Below are 20,622 nucleotides of genomic sequence, written 5' to 3' on the forward strand. Positions count from 1 at the left end.
ATTGTAAATGCTTTATAAATGTTAGTTACTTTTTCCCCACATGAAGTGAGTTAAAAACCCCATGGATGTTTTTGGTTGTCATATTGATGTAGTGGCATTTGCACATATTATAAATGAGAAAATTAACAAGTAAACTGTATATAAGTTAAATGTATTTAGTTGATAGGGGTAGGGAGATGGGTTCAGGAGACATTTTAAGCTCATATAGAAAGTGGGCAGAAGTTTTCACCTTCCAGACATAGTGTGGGTTTCATAGGTCGGTCTCTCTTTTCTATCTTACTTATTTTCTTGCTCTGGCTCATTATTTGTGAGTGTTTGGATTTACAAAGACTTTTGAGATATTTAATAAGGCCTCACCCTGGTAATGGTGATGAGCTCTCATCTTTTTGCTATTTTCTCTCCCTGCTACCTTTCCAGGCAACAACTGACTAGAGACATTTAGGATCAGGCAAAGGGAGATAGAGGAAATTTCTCTATTATCAACTGACAACTGAGATTAGGAATCCTTCTAGGGAAGTCTAAGAACATTGACCCCCAGGAGATAGCAATAACCCTCTAAGCATGGCCTTCTGGGAGCTGGGGAAATGAGGTCCTCGGCTTCCCAGGACTGCCTTTGGAAGATGGCTCAGTCTTCCCAACTTCCCCTACATTCTCAGCTGTGCATGAATGAGGCATGTAGGCACCAGCACTCCTGTGGCAGTCATCTTTGGTTGGGGACTTACTTGTGGTGTGCCCTGGGCAGAGAGAGCCATCCAGAATCATCTTGTCCACCAGGAGCACCCAATCCTGACTACTGACTGTGGTGCTTAATTACAGAATTATGTAACTGGTTCTTCAAGCACCAAAACGTAAAAAAAATACATATATATATATATATATATATATATATACACACATATATATATATATTCCACTTTAATTAAATATTTCTATCCAGATGGACATATGTATGGCTAATATGTATGCTTTCTTAAACAATATACTTAGAACATGATTTGATCATTTTTCGTTACTCAGGGTCATGGTTGTAAACATTAGCTACCACCCTATGTGGTGATGAATAAATTACTCCAGAGGCTAGAAAGATATTCTATTTCCCCCCCTTGGGTTCTTTTTCTACTTTTTATGATGTTCTTCTCTGTCCTACTTAATCAATTACCTATTCTTACTTTGCCAGCCTGCCTGCGTCCCTTCTCCTCTTCTCTGTTCTGCATTCAGTGTAAATAAACTCTCTCAGCATTAGGCTTAAGAGTAGGGCCTGAGAGGGTCTCTCTTATTTGCCCTGAGGAATTTTGTTTCCTTCTTTCTCTCAGTAGAGTTTAGCACCTAGCTAGGTTGTCTTACTGTTCTGTCTGGTGATGGTGCAGCATTGTTTGTACATATATGCCTAGGTTTCCAAACAGACTTTCAGATTACAGTAGACAAGGGACCTGGCTTCACTTTTGTTATGCTCTCCTCACAGCAGTGTTCCATGTGTAGCAAAGACCTACACATATGTACACATTGAATTTGTCAATGAACCTACTTAATGAGATGTGGAATTCAATTCAATATAGCATAGTTGTACTACCAGAAAGAAAGAAAGCATTTCCATCCTGAATACAAAAGAAACAGCTTGGTAGTGGGTAAGAGTTAGTAAAACTGAGTTTCTAATTTCAGCTCCTCCATTTACTAGCTGGGTGATCTAACTCTGTGCCTCAGTTTCCTGGTCTCAAAATGGGATAATTACAATGGCTACCTCATAGAGTTGTGAAGATTATGTAAATGAGATCTTGAATGTTAAAATTGCTTAGCACAATACCTGACACATAATAAGTGCTCAGTCATGTTAATCACAATAATAAAAAATGTTCAGGTTTTTGATTTGATGCAGCAGTGGTGGGGGTGGTATGAGCTTTGTGGGGGATTTGCTAGGGTCCTTCCTCTCCTCCTTTCTGCCCAGGATTTCAGCCTCCTCCTTTCCCTGCTCCAGGCCTCTAGGAAGTTCTTTATTTGGCCTCAACTCTATATGGGTACTAATGCAGAAATATGAAGGCTGTAGATTTCTATAGCCTTTGAATAATAGACATATGGAAAATTAAATATTTCTGTCAAGCGTGCCATAAATCTTGGCTGTATAGGAAGGTGAGAAATAAAAATTGCAAACCAGACAGGGAAGGAGCAAACTGTGCAGACCCTGATGTGTGGTCTCAGGTAAGGGTGGATAAAGCAAAGGGTTCCCAGTGGCAGCAGCAGCTTTGGAGCAGGAACAAGAACAGGTCCTGGGCTAAGTGTAGTCAAAAGAGGGTTGGTTGCTATAGTCCATCAGTTCAACAGACTTTAAAGTTCAGGTTTTAAAGAAGGTTTCCCTCTTTGTGTTCTAGATCTGTATCAGGACTGCCCCTGCTAACTTCATGCCTTCCTCTCTCTTCTTTCCCTCCTACTTTGGACTTCCTTCCTGGCCTCCCAGCAGCTAGGCCCCTTTCTTCTCTCCCTCTGCCTCAGAGAAAGCATATGGTGCTGTTGACAAGGGAAGTCCCACTAAGTCCTTCTGCTGCTAGAGAGCTACATGGGAATGGAAGAGACTATTCTGGACCTCCCCAGAGTACCTTGTAGGCACCCCTTGCTCCAACAAAGGCAAAAACTAGGAAAGAGTCTCACATATAGAAAGTGTCTCCCAGACTACACAGAGGGCAGCACATGTGTCCTCAGGGAACAAGAAATAGCAAAGATGAGATTTGGGTGAGGTCTCTTTACATAGACATGACTGTTTCCAAAAGAACACAACCATCCCACAACCCTTCTGTCCTCTCCCAAGCACCAAGATGACCCAGAGACATGTGACCACCCTCAGCCTCATCTGTGTTTGTCTTTCTTGTCTTTTCACCCATTTGTGTACCAGGATTTGACTCTTGACTATTACACTATATACATTTGATGATGAGTTATGAATTGGTCATCACATCTTTGTGACCCACTTGAAAAAGGGCTACCAACAAACCGAAGCCTATCTGCAGAGAACAGCCAGGGATAACAATGAGACTCAGAACCATGTATTCATTTTCTCAGCAATTGTGAATAAGTGGTAGAATGAGCCAGATGTGTTAGATATCAAGAGGACACAAATAATAAAGAGAATACATCTCACATAGTGTCCAGCATTGTGCTAATCCTTTAAACATGTTAATTTAACCCTAATAGCCTTAAGGTATTATTATCCATTTAAATAAGGAAACTGTGATTCAGAGAAATTAAGTGTCTTCCCAGATGGAAGAGCTGAGAAACAAACCTATATCTGATTTCAATCACTTTTAAAATCACTTTTAATCATTTGCCAATAAATCTTTATTGAAGTTATCAGGAAGCTAGGCCTTTCCCTTAAGAAGCTCACAGTCTAGTAAGGCAGCTAATGAGTATAGTTGAGGAGTGAATTCAGCTGAGGATGAATGACAAGCACAGAGGGCTTCCAGGAGGAGGTGATGCTGAACTGAATTTAGAAGGATGCCAGCCAGGAAAAGAAAGGGAGTTATGATATTGTGAAGCTGGGGAAAGAACTTCAACAAACACATAGAAGCAAGTGAGGACTTGTGTTTGGGTAATGGCAAGCTGACTGGAGTTAAGGTGTAAGAGAGAGAGAAACCAGAGAGGTGGCCAAGGGCCATGAAGGGCCTTGTACATCAGGCTAAAGGTACCAGGAAGCCACTGTGGGGACTGATACAAAAGGGAACAGGTCGAGATCTTCCAGGTGGCTGGAAAGGATACAGGAAAACCACAAAGCTGCTGGAGACATTAGTGTGAAATTGTGTCTTAAACTAAGGTCTGGAAGTAGACAAATTTGAGAAACTCTTTAGCAGGTAGATTTGACAGAACTCAATGATGATGGGACACAGTGGGGTGGTGTCATGTGTGGAGAAGGGAGGAGAGAGGTCTTAGGGACCAGAATGGACAACCAGTCCCAAAATGTGTATGTGGCAGTAGGGGTCCTCACTAAGGACAAGGGCCCTGTTCTGGCCTTATGTGGATGAAGCAGATGCATTATGACCAGTGGTCTACGGGATGAATATGACTATTGAGATGTCAGTGATGCAGGCAGGGACCTAGTAGGCCCAGCTCCCAGGGACTGGGCTGGGGAAGTGTGCCTCCTCACCTCATCCTTCCCCCAGGTAAAACCCCTTTTTCTATTTTTTAGAAAAAGTTACATAGGCAGTAGACTCTCTCTATTAGACATGTGTACAGAGTCTATTATTGACCTCTTTTCCAGTATGGTCTGAGGATTGGTTGGCCAGTAAACAGTGCTTTTGGACCTAGCTTCTCCTAGGTTACTAGAATATGGCTGTTTGTAGGGCAACTGCCCCTCAGCCTAGCTTCAGAAGAGCTGTGGGATGCTAGAATGGGGTGTGTCCAGGCTCTACCAGGTCCCAGCATCACAGTTTTAGAGAGCATCTTCTGTGATCTGGATGAACTTGGTGCCCAAGGAGAACCTTATAAAAAGAGGTAAGATAATCCCTATATTTTTAGGTCCCTGGGAGGAAAACAGAGTAGATGGCTAACCTTAACTTTCTAGGGTAAAACGTGAACTTTTGAAAACTGAGAACCAAGGCCGAATTCAGTCTTGGGCCAAACCAGGACAAGAGCTAGAAGAAAGAAACAGCAGTTGTGTAGTGGCTCTGAGTGGGATGGGTGGCTTACTTCACCTTCCAGTTGGCTTCTTCCCTCAGTTTAGTGGACCCAAGCATTTCTGGAACTCTGTCCTTTGGTTTTCTTCCATTCAAGAATATTAGCCGTGGCATTACCCCTTATTCGGCTCTGAATTCCCCTTCATCCTTCCTGGAGATTCAGAAAAGCTCACCTCTTGTTCCAGCACAAAGCTCATGAATACTCATCCTCTTTTTCTCTTGCCGTGTATGTCAGTTCTGGCATCTACCACACCTAGGGGCGGCTATGCTTCAGGCTTTTTGTGAGCACAGCTACCATCCAGTTGGACTACAGTCTGATACCAGGGGCTTGGCACAGTATCTATCACCGCCTAGGTATCTCATGAATTTAACACATGCTCCCAGAGAGCTTTTTAAAGATTGGGGATTGGAGTGTTGTGGCACATTCAAATCTGAGACCTACGGAGCCAATTGAGATTAATTATGAGCCTTTATTAGCTGGCCAGCGACTGACTCCACCACGCAGGGTCAGAGAATCAGCCCTGAGATTCCAGAGGAGGTAGGTTATAAAATCTAAACCCACATCCTGGTGGGCCTTTGGTCAAGCAAGCAAGCAAACAGATTATAAAAAGTAGAAGATGGCTCTTAGTTTTTAATACAAAGATATCTGTTTCCGGGGAACTTCTAAATCTTAGATCAAACAGGGCCTTGTAGGCAGTTTCCTTATCTCCATCCTGATGGCTGTCAGTTCTCTTCCTGGGGGTTGGCGCCTGAAGACATCACTTCCTATCACTTCCCTGTAACTGGCTTGCTGGAAAATTTCCCACTCTTACAGGAGGAGGGGGTGGATCATGAGAGAGCACGGTGTACTGGGAAAGTTGCTGTGGGATGGGTAATGGCCAGAGGAATGGAGTATTGGCCTGAGAAAGGGCCCCAGGGCCTGGGCTTGCTGGTTGGCAGGGGCCTGGAGCCTGGAGCCCCCGCTCCCCTCCTCCCCGTCACCACTTGTACAGTAAGCCTTGTTACTCGGCAACTCACCCCGCCCCAGACCCCATCGGGCAGCTGAATCCAGCCCTTTGTTATGGGGAAAATGCTTTCATTGAAGCACAAAGAGGAGCTTCCGCCTTTTATTGCAACCCGAGCCACAGGCTTCTATTTGTAAACTTATTAGTATGCGGGCTAGGGGAGAGGGCCCGGGAATGCGAGAGGCCCCGCGGAGGACGAGAGCGGAAGACGTAAGCCGCATGCTAATCAAGGGGGCGGGCTGAGCCGAGACACTGGCAGGGGTTTACCTGGTCTAAGCGCCGCCACCGTCCCTGCTTTGCCCTTGGCCTTCCCTGCTCTGATGTCCGGACTTTGCTCGAGGACTAGGGTCAAAGCGCAAAGCTGAGAAGAGTTTTAATACCGAGAGAAGAGACAGGTGCCTCCTGGGGGAGAGCCCCTCCCCAACAAGGACAAGCCAGCTCCCTGCCCTGGGGTGCCCTAGTAACGGCCTCCAGGCTTCCTGTATCCACAGTACGTGGGCGCTGCCAACTGCCTGAAGGGAGGCAGAATGCACCCAGAATTCTAATGCGCCCGTTGGTCCGCGTCTCCTTATTTTTAAAGGGCAACGGCCGGGCTGCTTGTAGCCCGTATTAGCTGGACAGATGGAGAGGGTGCTGAGGTTCGCAATGAAAACAGGCACCCTTCTCCCTGCCTCGCCCCCTAAAGGTTTCAGAGTAGGATGACGAACAAAGCATGGGCCTTCCGGAAGCGGGCTGCTTTGGATCCATTCCAGGACTTTGCTCTTGTGTCTCACGGTTTCCTTTTCTCCCACCTCCTCCCTTTTTCCGGTTATCTGCTCCACCCCCGGGGCGGGGCATCTGCTCCACCCCCAGGGCGGGGCAAAGTGGCGTCCTGTTTGACCACCTTCCTCCCAGTTCCTGTTATTCTATTGCGGACCCTTTGCTGGTGTGGCAGTCACACATATCAGGACCTAGTCAGTGATATGCAGCCCAGTGATACTGGGCAGGCGTGGGAGGACAGACTGCGGAGGCTACGTCATCCAGCAGGTGAGGGGTGCTGTACTACTCTCCTGCCAGCAGGCATAGGTGTCCTGGCCGCCCTCAAGCTGGGCTTTGCCTGCCGAGTCACCAGTCACCGCAGTCAGCTCCTGACTTCATTAGGGCTCATATCATGGAGGAGAGGGCAGTTAAGAACCATAAGAACCAGAGTTAAGTGGCTGCAAAGATATCCACAGCCTCCCTGGAAAGGCTCTTTCCAATGATCAGCTGCATCCCTTCTTATAATTAGCAGGAAGAAGCTGGAAACTTGTTATAACTGCAGGGAAAACGATAAAATATGGCACTATATTAGGCAAATTTTATTCAACCAAGAGGAAGGGTAACTGAAACATGACAGCCACATGTGTAGTGCCTCCTGAATCTGTAATAACCCAATCTTGTTCTGCATCATTCCTGCGTTGGCAAACAGAATATAAACCATTTAGCAGATCCAGTGTTATAAGAGGTACAAAGAGAACAGCTGAGTGGGGAGGGCCAGACAGGGGAAGTGGGTCTCCAATCCAGACCTAAACTCACTGGCTTATGAAACATGAACAGAAATACAGGGTCTGGTTTATGGCTTTGTCTCATTCATTACTCCTGACCTCCTGGCTCTTTCCTGCATCTCAGTCTTTCTATTTATAATGCAGAGGTAATATCTGGCTAGTTGAGAAAACTAGTTGGTAGGGAATAGACAAAGCCACCTTTCTTAAAGAGAATAAAAAGCAGGACAGGAAATGGAGGAGAAAATGCTGAGCCTAGTAGCCCTTCTGGTTTTAGGGGGATGACTTTGATACTTATGCCAGAATGGGGGTGATACTGTGTTTATTATGCATCGGCTATGGTACCACAGCTGTCATTATTTTGATGCTAGAGATCTGAGTGAGGCCCAGGAAGCTTAAGTTATACATTCAAAGTCCAAAAATGGCATCCTGGATTCCTGCTTTGGTTTTTCAGACTCCAAATCCTATGCTTGTCTACTTACCCTAGGCCTCAGATTTTTTTCGATGAATGGAGGAGAAAAAAATTCTTCATTTGTAGAGGCCATTTAGTGGGGAATTATAGCTCTTGAACTGTACGTAATTTCAAGAGATCTTCTGATCTAAGTGAGATATTATTAACTCTGCTTTTCAGAGGAAGTGACTGGGATCCAGAGGTGTTAAGCAACATGTGCAGGGTCATCATCCAACCAGGAAGGGACTGGGAAAGGAGACCAGACCTCACATTCCTTCCTAATAAGTAAGGCCTCAGAAATCAGATAAATCTATACTGTCTGAAAGCAGGGTGTATTTAAGATGTTTGCAAGCTAATCTGTGGACTAAGTCAGGCCAGCATGTGGTATGGTGTGCGCGTGCGTGTGTGTGTGTATGTATGTATGTGTGTGTTTCTCTCTCTCTCTCTCTCTCTCTCTCTCTCTCTCTATATATATATATATATATATATATATATATATATTTGACTTTAGGTTTAGATTTTTTAAGACTTTATTTTTTAAGAGCAATTTTAGATTTTCAATAAAATTTAGAGGAAGGTACAGCAATTTCCCATATACTGTTCTTACACATATATAGCTTCCCTTATCAATATCATTCACCAGAATGGTATATTTGTTACCAAGGGTAAACCTACATTAACGCATCATAACTATCCTAAGTCCACACTTTACCTAAGGGGTCACTTTTGGTGTTATACATTCAATAGGTTTGGACAAATGTATAATGACATGTCCATCACTATAATATCAGATAGAATATTCTTATTGCTGTAAAAATCCTGTGTTCTGCCCGCTCATCTGTTCCCTCTCTCCACCCCAGGAAGACACTGATTTTCTTATTGTCTCCATAGTTTTGCCATTTTAGGTTCAATTTTCAAATGGGAGATAGTACAGTTAAGTAGATTCATAACTGGTTGAGCAATTACTGGGTTAATGTCAACCAGGAGAGAGTTTTAGGGACATATCGCAGGATTTTGTTCTTGTTCTTACCCAATTCAATATTTTTGATGCATTGAATGTTGGAATTAAGAATCAGAAAGCTCTCAGCAGCCTGGGAGAGGGGATAGAGACAAGACTCCTGTGTTAGAGTTAGCAGAGTTAAGGGTATATAATGGACTCATAGACACGTTTGACAGTCTTGAGTGCCAGCACTGTAAGAGAAGCCCTGGAGAAAGTGACTGGCACTTCCTGAGCATGGGAAGAATGTAATAAGATAATTGTCTTTGTGACAGAGACTTTCCTGTGCAGATTGGGAAGCCCACATTCCCTTCCAAGACACCTGTGCCTGGCCCTAGGTACTGAGTAAGTGGGTATCCAATGTCAGCAGGAGTATCCTGTGTGATCAGCATGTCACACACTGTCTAGTTTTTCAAAAGTCATTTGTCCAGTCACCTGCCTCAAAGCAAGAATGGACTGAAAACATCCCATAAAGACAGTCTAGCCACATAAAATATCCAACAAAGGCTTTACAACCTCTTCAGGGCATGCAATCAAAGTTGCTTGCATCCTTACAGTAAAACTGTTCCTCCTGGTACCTGGTCTAACTTCTTACTGTTGCCATTGTCTCTGTTCTGTCTTCAGTGGAGACACAAGTGTTTACCACCTTCTTTCCAGTCATTCTTCCTAGATATGAAGGCTGGCATTTAGGTCTCACTTGTCTTTTTGCTCAAATTCTTCCTGCCAAAGACCGAGCTATACCCTCTAAGGGGTTTCACTCTCCACTCAGGAATGATTAACGTGTCCCCTTTCCCACATGTAGAGGAAATGAGCAAAACACTTCTGTTAAAACAAAACAAAACAAAAAGGACAAAAGTATGTAATACAACCCTTTATGTAATACAACCCTAGACTCCAGTGTGGGTTTCCAAAGTGGGAAACAAAACAGGTACACAGGTACTTTTATATTACCTTTACTGCTTATATAATGTGCTCAAAAATATTTTCCGAGTGACTCATCTACAATCCAATAAGAACAATGGGCTGTTTCCTTTCAAATGAAAGGAGGTGAGGAGCACTAGTGAGTAATTTTATTTTATGAAGTGGAAGTGGCGCAGGTGTTCGCAGCCATTTGCTTGAGGCATCAAGGACTGTGCCTGGGGCATTTGCAGCTCCAGGAGGGGCACTACTGCCAAGTTGGATTATAGAACAGACAGGCTAAAGACCATGGTTAACATGGTGGAGGCTTTTAACTTCAGTGCACTGGTCTCCTGCCACTCAAAAATCTATAGTCTGCTAATTTTTAAAAATAATATTAATGATACTAATTTATATTTTTAAGGGACTTCCTATTTTGCATTGCTGCCTTCTGCCCATTATCTGTCTTGGTACTGATAACCACCCTGAGATTGGAACAGATACTATCATCCCCATTTTACATAGGAGAAAACAGAGGAACAAGAGGTTTATTACTTTGTCCAAGATGAAGAAGCTCCCATCTCTTGTCTTCTCATGTCTGTATGGGGGTGTCCTCTTGTGAATGTCAGGGTTTTTTTCTGTTGAATTCTCATTTATGTAAGAGGTCCTGCTCCCTAAATGGTAGTACTGCACAGTGTTGGTCCCTGAGGGAAGAGGAGGGTCATTACCCAGCAACCAGGAGTGGCCAGGAGTACCTTAGGGTGGCAGGGGAAAAACTCTGGGCCCCACTCTTGTGCATACAGACTTGGAGGAGGCTGTGCATAGGGAACAGTGTTCTCTCCATTCACGCAGGCAAGAGCTAGGAAGAGGGAACTGGCAACCCTGGAGAGGGTCTAACTGTGCCCACAAAAGTAAATTTCCTTTTTCCTTTCCTCCTCTGTATTTCTAGGCTGTTGGAAAAGTCTTATCTAATAATTCCAGTCTCATTTATTGTACTTCTTGGGATTAAGGCAAAGGTCCTATGTCCATAGCAAAGCATTATCTGGAAGGGGTGGCGGTTGCTCCTGAGAAGACTACCCTGTTGGTGTCAGCAATAATGAATGACACCCCCACCCTCACCCCAGAACAAGATGTGGCTTGGGTGACAGGGTCAGTGTAGAGAAAGAGGCTACTGGCTTGCATCATTGCAAAGCCACCCTCCACTTCCAACCATGGATGGTCAGGCTTTGAGGATTTCTAAAGTATATAATAATATATTTAACACTACTGAACTATACACTTAAAAAAAAATGGTTAAGACGGTATAATTTTAACCATATTTCTCCTGTATTTCAGTCCCCTTCTAAAGCACTGCCTTTCTTGGGAAGTTTTCTCAGCAGAGTGGAAGCAAGATGGCAATTTATGCTGTAAGGCATGCATAAATTAACCCACAGATAATTCCTAAGGCTTGCTTTAGCCGTAAATTCCCTTTTTTTTTTCCTTACCCACAAAATCTTTCTTTGAGTTGCTAAAGGGAAAACACTGATTGATTTTTGTCTTTCTCCTTTTCATTTCCTCTGCTTGCTTTTCTCTGTTTCTGATTGAGATTTAAGGTAACAGTGAAATGACCCAAGTGAGGCCATTAGATAGATATTCTGCAAGAAGATAGAAAAGCAAGAGGCCTCAGTAATCCATAAATTAGGTAATAAGGCCTGAAGCCATTGAAGGTAACTATGTACTATTTACTCATTCATTCACTTAGTTATCTTTTGTTGAACTAGTAAACTTCTAGGCTCTGATGTTACAAAGTTATAGTATCTTTCATTTTAAAGTATTTTAGAGTGCATTTAAAGCAAATTATGGGGGATTAAAATTAATTTTTTTTCTCACCTTTAAATTCTTCTAGCTGGGCTAATAATCAAATTTAACAGGAGAAAGTGTCCAAAGTTTATTATACAAATGCACATTCGGAGGCGCCATTAAAGATCCAAAGAGGCATCCAGCAGTCGAGGTTTATATGGCACTCTTGGGCCAAAGAGAAGGAAGAGTTGTGGCTTGGGACTTCAAAGGGCAGGGAGGCAATTCACCTGGAGGTAGAAAAGCAAATGTTTGGTTAAGAAATGTTTGCTAGGTCATCCTTAACAATGGGACAAAGAGAGGGCCTTGCTAGGTTCAAATGGGCCTTGTTAGGTTCCCCTCTATCAAACTATAGGTATCTGTGATGATATCTCCCTTCCTGGAGTAGGTCCTTTATCTAAATTCATTTTAGAGAGTTGCAGGGAAGGTCAAAGGTTTTTCTGAGTCTTTTGTTCTTTAATAACCAGCTTAAAAATCAATATCCCAAAAGGCATATTTTGGGTGGCAAGCTCTGCTTCTCTTCAAAAGTGACTTCTTGTGGATTGTAGTAACCCCAAGGGCATGAGCCAGTTATTTTTTCCCATTTGATATGGGGTCCTCCAAGTCCATGCTTGGGCTGAAGGACAGATGCAATGCTCAAACTGAGAGCCCCATAAATGTTTGTTGTTAATGATGGTACTGCTTAATCAATAAAGCTAATACTGCCATTGTCATCAGGGAATAAATCTGTTCTCATGTGTCAGAATTTCCCCTTGAACCTGCTTCCAAGGGTGCTCAATCAGACTCTTTAATGGTTTCCAGGAGCTGGGGCATGATGAAAAAGGCCTTGGTGATTTGCTGCTGAGAAGTTGAGTAGAAAACAGGGAGTCACTAAATTAGGCGTTGCTGCCTGTCTAATCCCTATCCATGCCATCTCACAGCTGCTGAGCATCCTGGAGGCTTAGCTCAGCTTTCTTCAGCATTAGCTTATGAGTTCTTTGAGGTAACCTGAAATCTTGTCTCCCTGAGTGGGAGGAGGAGGTGCAGAGGAGTAGGGCAAGACCAAACTTGGACTCAGCAAGTCCTGGTCCTGGCTACCACGGACAGTGTGTACACGAGCCTTAATCAGGAGCCAGGGAGCTACAGAGGTCCAGTGCTTCGGGGTTCAGGATCCTCTACCAGCCTGGGATATCTGGAGGTGGTCTGCATTAACACTTAAGTTTGTGCTCTCACCCTGGCTCCTCTATATCTTAGAAGACTGGAGAGAAGGTAGTTGATGGCAAGGCCTTGGGGCTCCTGTTGACTCATCTCCACTGGCTCACAGCTTGGGAGCTGCTTCCTTGGGAGGATCCTATAGCCATGAGAACATCTCCTGACAATTCCTCTCACCTCTGGGAGCAACACCAGTGCCTGCAGGATAGACTATGCAATATGAGATTTAATACTTTGTTATGTATTCTGTCCAATCTTATCATAGCTTCTTAAGAACAAGCCATGTACTTCTTTCCTATTCCAATCATTTCCTAGCATGTGCCAAGTGTGTGATAGGGGTTCTGCCGGATGAATTGAGCAGTGCTCCATGCTGTATGATTATGCCTTAATGGTCAGGGAACAGTGCTGAGAACAGGCATCCAGGATGACTTCCATTGTTATAGCTCTTGCAAAGTTGGGAATGATGGAAGGATGATAATAATAGTAGCAAAAGCAGACACTTAAACAGAGCATGCTACACACCAGGGCCTGTTGGAAAAGCTTACATAGATTATCTCATTTAATTCTCACAACAACCCAATGGGGCAGATATTCTTATTACTCCCATTTTACAGATGAGGAAATGTTGGCACCTGGCTTATTCCTTTGCCTTCTTCAGGTCTCAGTTTGAATGTCTCTTCCTTTTGGAAGGCTATAACACCTTATCACTGTATTTTTCGCTCTTCCTGGCTGTTGGCTCATTTGTCTCTTCCCTAGGACTATAAGATCTATTAAGGCAGGGACTATGCCTTTCTTGCTTGTATTGAATTTCTTGTGCCTAGCATGCATGTGGTAAAGAGTAGATGCTCAACAAATGTTTTTGAATGAATGAATAAATGAAGAAATTCTGAGAGTACCGCTTGCTCTCTACTCAAGCACTCCATCTATCAATCTGCAGCGAGGAGAAGCTTTTTCTTCTGTCTTCCCACAGTGCCCACTGAACAGGGGGTTGTCCAAGAACCATGAATCTTTGTTTAACACATACTTTGTGCCCAGGTCTATACTGAATGACAGGGAAGGGGTACATGACCTTAAGGAATTTCCAATATTTTCTGCAAATAAATCACTTTACTTGAATTTCTCCTTAATTTGCCCTCTACGAGTTCTTGGAAGGGATGAATGGTACTTTGTTCAGCAGGCTTTTTGTCTTCAGAGAACCTTGTCATGCCCACCATCCCTTGGTAAACTAGCTGAGATGATTCAATTATGCACATTAAAGCTGGGACCTTTGTTCTCTCCATTTTAGGATATGAACATTTTTTGCAGATTCTGAAGATTACATGTTTTCTGCTCAGACTGGAGCACTTCAGTGCTAGTATCTTTCCATTTATTGTCTCGTGCCTTTCTTTCTGTCTCTCTGTTTCAGCTACTGCCTTTTATCTGATTTAATTTTCACATCTTATTCAGTGGCTCATCATGAAACTTGTCTACATTACTTCCCCCTGGCTTGTGGGTCTTCTCACCCTTTTTCCCCCATGGGAATTTTTTTTTGCCATAAATGCAAAAGTTTTTCATAATGAGGTATACTGAAAATGTGACTGTGTTTGTGTGTGCCTCACACATGGATCAAGGCAAAACTATATATAAGATTCTTGTTCTTGCCTCATTCTCCACCACTCCCCCTCTAGAAACAACAAACCACTCTGACCTCCTGCTGGACAACCCTACAGATATTGGCAGAAGTAGATACGGTCAATCAGCACCCTCTGCTTCAGCTGGTGCTTATGAACTGAGCAGCAGAAAGCTCTTTAGGGGGACCCTGAAGAGCGGTACAAAAGCAATCCAGATGGCATCCTACTGCAGCTAGAAGATGCAGCCCCTTTTATTTTCTAGGAGGTGATCATAGGAAAACAAAGTATGAATCACCATAATTTACTGGGCTCCTGGGTAAATTTGTATTTCATTCTGATAATTGAATGTGTTGCTTAATTGTAGCTACAAAAAGGAATAGTCCATCTTCCCCCATGAAAGACCTGTACTGGATAATTGTTTAATTAGTCGATTCCAGTAATAGTGGGGGGTAAGTTTGGAATTACAATTAACAACTTCTATATTTGAGGGAGTTTGCTGAATTAATTAGTGGGACAATAGGATTCCTCACTGTTGACATCTTAAGTATCCACAATAATAACTTTAAAATTGGTTGTAATAATGGAAGCTGGTAATACCTTTGTCTCCTTTGCTAGGCAAGGCTGGACTTCAGTAGAACTAGGGACCTCTTTACAGCTCCCCTTCTAGGGGAGGGGTGGGAGTATGGAGAGGCAGATGCTATTGACTAGGTGAGAGTTTTGACTGACCAGGGGTGCTAGAGGGAAGCATAAGCTTTCTTATGACTTTTTTTTTTTTGGAGGGGGGTGCGGTTAGGACTGATTTACTATATTATCATATTTTTAAAAAGTAACCATAATAACCATCAGCAAAAAATTAAATAAATAACAGCACTCGGAAATGCTTAAACATTGCACAGTTCTTGAGGGTCATAAAACTGTCTTTTATTTTTTAAAACTTTACAGTCCTATGGGCTCAAAGGGTGGCAATCAAAGGCTACATGAGATGAGAGAGAATAAAGAAAGGAAGGAAAGGGTTCAGCAAAGAACATTCAAGGTTTAAACCAAGGTAAATGAAGAGAAACCCTGCTTAGAGCTTGATGGTTATGGACAGCCAGGGGCAATGGAGAGGCAGGCCTAAGTGGTGACAAGATCATGCAAAGAACTTTTAGAGCTGGATGGGTCCTGTTAAGCCTGTGTTTGCAAGTCCGCTCTGTGGTCACCAGCCTGTGCTTGGCCAGGGACAAGGCCAGCTGGTGTTTGGTTTCAGGTGATCTCTGGCCTTCTGCTTAAGGTCTCACCTTAGCTACTGCTGAACATCCAGACTGCCTGTGTCAGGTGAGGAGCTGGAAGGATTCTTTTCCCTCTTCTCTTAAGCTTACCTTCTCCTCTTTCTCATTGTATTTTCCCTTCCTCCAGGAGTCACCATCTTCCACTCTGTATGTAAAAGAAATAGTGTACTTTATTTAGCTTCAGCAAGAGGGGTGAAAAATGACAATATAGATACACCATTTATCCAAGTATTTAATGTTTGAATAATCCTGAAGGTCATGTGGCATCTTTCTTTCAAAAGGTGGCTCCTACCCTAGCCTCAACTGTACCCTTGGAAAGGGGGGCAGAGTACAGCTTTGTCCTGAATTCTACATCTTGTGGAGTTGAAGCCGGGTAGTTTATATAGCCTAGAAACATAAACAAGCACTGGTAATGAGAGGGGCCAGGTAGGTTTTAGAGTGAGTGAGTAAGCTATGGCCTGAGAGGAGAGTGTGAAGGGATGGGGTCCTGTGGCTATTTCTTGGTTTAGATGACTCTTTTACTTCATGTTCTAAAGACAGTTGCCAATGAAAGATGGATGGAAGCCCATTCCTGACATCATCTCTTGGATGCTCATCTTTCTCAATCTCCACCAATATCATACCCTGCTCTTCAAGAGCTAGCTGTCCAACAGTAAACAGGAGTCCTGGAGAGTTTCTTGGAAGGAAGATCCTTAAGATTTAGTGGGACATTTCCCGCTGGGCAGGGATATCATAAAATACAACTAATTTAGAGCTAGGGGATCACAGAGTCATTTTGCCTGTTGGCTAGGAAAGACCAGACATGAAATTATGCTAGCTCCTGTCTTCTTCTTTCCAGCCCTCTCCAACCACACTACTGGGCTGTAGCTGAGCTGGCCCAGAGTACCTGCTGGACAGATCCTCTCCCCACTGGCAGTCAGGGATGCAGCTATGGCTCACAGCGGTGGGTATTTAGCAAGGCCGAATGCTCCATTAGGACTGATGGTGTCAGAGCAGAATTTAGGTGTCTATAAGCCCCTGTGTAGTGCACAGGCTCCTTGGCTAAGGCCCTGGGGACCAAAACCACAGTCCAGACATCCTTTCGTTATCCTTGAGTCCCTGCAGTGGGTATTCTGGAGCCTTGATCTGTAGGATCCTGTCCTTTTGGCAGAGTGGGTTGAACAGCTGAAGGAAGTGAGTTGGAAAGGGGGTTTTGGCAGTGTGCCAGTGATTGTATGCTTGTGTGTACATGTGAACACATGGGACAAAAAAACAGAGTCAGAGACAGACCAAGGGAAAGAGAGATGGAGCAGAGAGATGAGGACAGGGAGAAAGAAAGAAACAAAGCTAGGGGGCAGAGAAATAGAAGGGTACCAGTTGCTTTCCCCAGGACTGAGACATTTGAGACATCTGTGTTTACATCTACAGGAGCTGAGACTTGAGAGCATGAAGGGACAGAGGGTAGGCATAGCCCATAGGAGACTAGATGTTACAGTAGCAGCAGGATCCCTTGAGGTTCTCTCGTCTGCTCTTCTACTTTTTGGCTGAGAATATGCCAGGTTATTGCTCGCCAAGAAGCCAGAGAAAGAATGGGGTTTAGAGCTCCCACTAGGATTTGATGGAACCAGCTCTACACATGGACACCAAAAGGCTCTTCCACTTACATAACAGCATGATGACTCTGAGATCACTTAAAAATGAGGGCGCTACTATGGTGAGTGTTAATGAGGCAACATGGCTAGAGCTTCTAGGACATCCAGGCATCCAGTAAGCTGCTGTTAATCACCTTGGCTCTCAGTACAACTTGGCATAATCAGATTCTGAATCTTGAGAACTACTTAGCCCTGGGAGCTGGGATTGGGCAGAGCAGAGGGCTGGACCAAGCCAACCAGCAGATCATGGCACTGCTCTGCTGTGCATTCCTTAGACAGATGGCTCCCAGCTTGACTCATCTACACAGATAACTCAGAGTGGGAAATGGAGAGAATTGTTAATGCCAACAGCTCCATGGATGGCTAGATCTGAGTCCTGGCTCTGCCACTAACTGGCTGTTGGAAGTTTTAAGTTAAGTACTCCACCTAGAACGGGGATGAGGGTAGGAGATCCTGTAGGTAATGCTGTGCTTTCCCTATGTTAGGGTGACCCCCACCATGAATGCCTACTCAGGCTCAGAGGTAGACTCCTCGAAGATAACAGTTCAAGCAACATTTATTGAGCACCCACTGTGTGCCATGATGTGTCCTGGCACTGAGGATTCAGAAGTGAACAAGGCCAGCATGATGATGCTTATGGAGTGCACACGATTATCAGGACACAAAAAGTGCCATGACAAAATGAAAACCCTGGGATGGATGAGGTGTTTGGTTAGAGAATGATGATGAGGTTGGATGAATTCAGGAAGGACCTCTCCTAGGAGGTGACATTTATGCTCACACCTGAAAGGTAAGAAGCATGCAGCCTCACAGAGGTTGGGACAGAGCCTTCCAGGTGAGAGGAACTATGCAGGAGTGAAATCTTCCGGGTTTGACATATTGGTGTCCTTGAAAGTCCAGAAAGATGGCCATAGTGGCTGTCTGATGGTTGACAAAGGGGAGGGATGTGTGGTGAGGCCAGAGCACCAGGTTTGGCCTTGTAGGCCTGGAAGGAATTTGGAGAGTATTAGAAAATGACATGAGAGGATACTGGAGGAGTTTTAAGCAGGTAAGTGATATAATATGACTTACATTTGGAAAAAGTAATTCTGACTGCTCTTTAAAAATACAAAGGAGGAAAAGTTAAGAAGTGACAAGTAACAGTAGGCTGGGTGAGAGCTGACAGACTTTGGACAGGGAGTGGCTCTGGCAACAGCAGGTGCCTGTTGGGCAGATTCCAAATATGTTTGCTTTTGTTTTTCTTTCTCTCTTTCTTTCTTTCTTTCTTTCTTTCTTTCTTTCTTTCTTTCTTTCTTTCTTTCTTTCTTTCTTTCTTTCTTTCTTTCTTCTTTCTTTCTGTTTACTAATGTATACTTCAAATGCAATAAAACTTACCCCTTTTAGTGTATAGTTCTGTAAGTTTTGACAAATGCATATGGTTGTATGACCACTACCACAGTGAAGATATAAAACATTTTCATCACCCCTCAATTCCTGTGTCCTTTGTGTCAACTCCTCTCCCACATCTTGCATCTGCCAACCAATCTGTTTTTGTCCATATAAAGTCATACAAATGGAATCATGTGGTATGTAGCTTAACTTATGGAGTCTTAGTATTATGCATTTGAGAGTCATCCTTGTTGCTACAAATTATCAGTTCATTTCTTTTTACTGATGGGTAGTATTCCATTCTATGGTAATATAAATTTGTATTATTTGTATATCAGTTCGAGGACGTTTGTGTTATTTTCAGTTTTTGGTTATTTCAAATAAAGCTGTGTGTATCAAGTACAGGTTTTTACATGAACATAAGTTTTCATTTCACTTGGGTAAAAACCTTGGAGTGGGATTGTTGGGTCATCTGGTAAAATTCTGCTTAACTTTATAAGGAACTACCAACCTGTTTTCTAGCGTGTCTGTACCATTTTGTATTCCCACCAGCAATGTATGAGAGTTTCAGTTTCTCTAAATCCTCACCAACACTTGTCAGTGTACTTTTTAAAATCATTAAAAATTGTTTTTCTCTATCCTAATAGATGTATAGCGGTATCTTGTAGTTTTAATTTGTTTTTCCCTAATGATTAATGATGTATTCTTTTCATCTGCTTATTTGCAATCCTATATCTTGAGTAAAGTAGCCATTTAAGTCTTTTGTACATTTTTGTATTGCCTGTTAGTTTTCTTGTTATTGGGTTATTTTGAGAGTTTGTTATATATTCTGGATACAAATCCTTTGTTAGATATGTGATTTGCAAATACAGTCTCCCAGTCTGTGGCTTGTCTTCTTCACCCCCTCTAAATCACAAGACCAAGTATATTTATAAAAATAGAACAAAGACTAAAACATATATTTCATTTATCACAGACCATTCCTTTATTGGTATTTGGAGAATGGTTCCAGAAGACAACCTCTTTCAGAATTTTATCACAATGGTCCAGCTTTTGTGGTTTATTGTGTTTTTATTTTAGTAAGAGCCACATAAATTTTACTATCTGAGTCAATTTTAAGTAGAGTGCATAGCATTAGGTGCATTCACATTATTGTACAACCAATTTCTAGAACCCTTTCCATCTTTCAAAACTGAAATTCTGTACCCATTAAATAACAACTCCCTATCCCTCCTCCTCTTAGCAACCACTGTTCTACTCTATGTCTCTATGAATTTGACTGCTCATTAAGTGGAATCAAATACTATTTGCCCTTTTGTAACTGGCTTATTTCACGTAGTATAGTGTCTTCTAGGTACATTCATGTTGTAACATGATCAAAATTTTCTTCCTTTTTAAGGATGAGTAATATTCCACTGTATGCATATGCCACCCTTTGCTTATCCATTCATCCATCAAGAGACTTTTGGGTTGCTTTCACCTCTTGCCAATTATAAATAACGCTGCTATAAAATTGGATGCAAATATATCTCTTTGAGACTCTGCTTTCAATTGTTTTAGATTTTTTCATTCTTTTTGCAGTGCCTTTAGAAGAGCAGAAGTTATTTATTTGATAAAGTCTAGTTTATCAATTTTTTCTTCTATGGATTGTGCTTTTGTTCTTGTATACTTTTGCAATGTACTCATTGACTAATCCAGGGTCACAAATAGTTTCTCCTATGATTCCTTCTAGAAATTTTATGATTTTTAGATATTATAGTTTGGTCTATGATTCATTTTGAGTCATTTTTGTTTATCGTGAGAGGTATGAGTTAAGGTTTATTTTTTGGCAAATGAATATCCAATAGTTTCAGTACCATTTATTGAAAATACTCCTTACTCCACTGAGTTATATTTGTATTAGATTTTTTTTTGAGATAGATATACAGGAATGGTTTTGGGATGTGGAACATAAGGGAGAAGGAGGAATTAAGGATCATTGGGAGTTTGGCTGAAGCAGCTGGTTAGATCAGGGTGCCATTTTCTAAGATGGGGGACCCATGGGAAGAAAAAGTTTGGGAGATAGGAGTTCAGAGCAGTTATCTGGAGGGCCCCATGATGCATATGAGCATTTGGCAAGGAGACAGCTAGACATGAATCTGGAGTTCAGAGCAAAAGTAAGGGCTGGAGATACACATTTTGCAAGTCATTGGCA

The 20,622-nt window shown here is 42.8% G+C and overlaps 1 protein-coding gene across 21 annotated transcripts in view; it reads left to right on the forward strand.

Annotated features, from left to right (window-relative positions):
* Nucleotides 1-20,622, forward strand: part of GRIK4 (glutamate ionotropic receptor kainate type subunit 4) — a 444,032-nt gene that overhangs the window by 43,078 nt on the left and 380,332 nt on the right. For 5 of the 21 annotated variants that reach the window (XM_036221741.1, XM_036221745.1, XM_036221751.1 and 2 more), the window contains exon 1: nt 3,154-7,915. The exons of 3 other annotated variants lie outside the window; for them this stretch is intronic. The gene's annotated coding sequence lies outside the window, so the exon portion shown is untranslated. Of the gene's footprint in view, nt 1-3,152; nt 7,916-20,622 lie in introns of those variants that run through there. 13 more of the 21 variants (XM_036221748.1, XM_036221750.1, XM_036221753.1 and 10 more) reach the window with 5 other exon arrangements.

The sequence above is a fragment of the Rousettus aegyptiacus genome, unplaced genomic scaffold, assembly GCF_014176215.1.
Source record: "Rousettus aegyptiacus isolate mRouAeg1 unplaced genomic scaffold, mRouAeg1.p scaffold_m13_p_5, whole genome shotgun sequence".
In the NCBI taxonomy this organism is placed as follows: domain Eukaryota; kingdom Metazoa; phylum Chordata; class Mammalia; order Chiroptera; family Pteropodidae; genus Rousettus; species Rousettus aegyptiacus.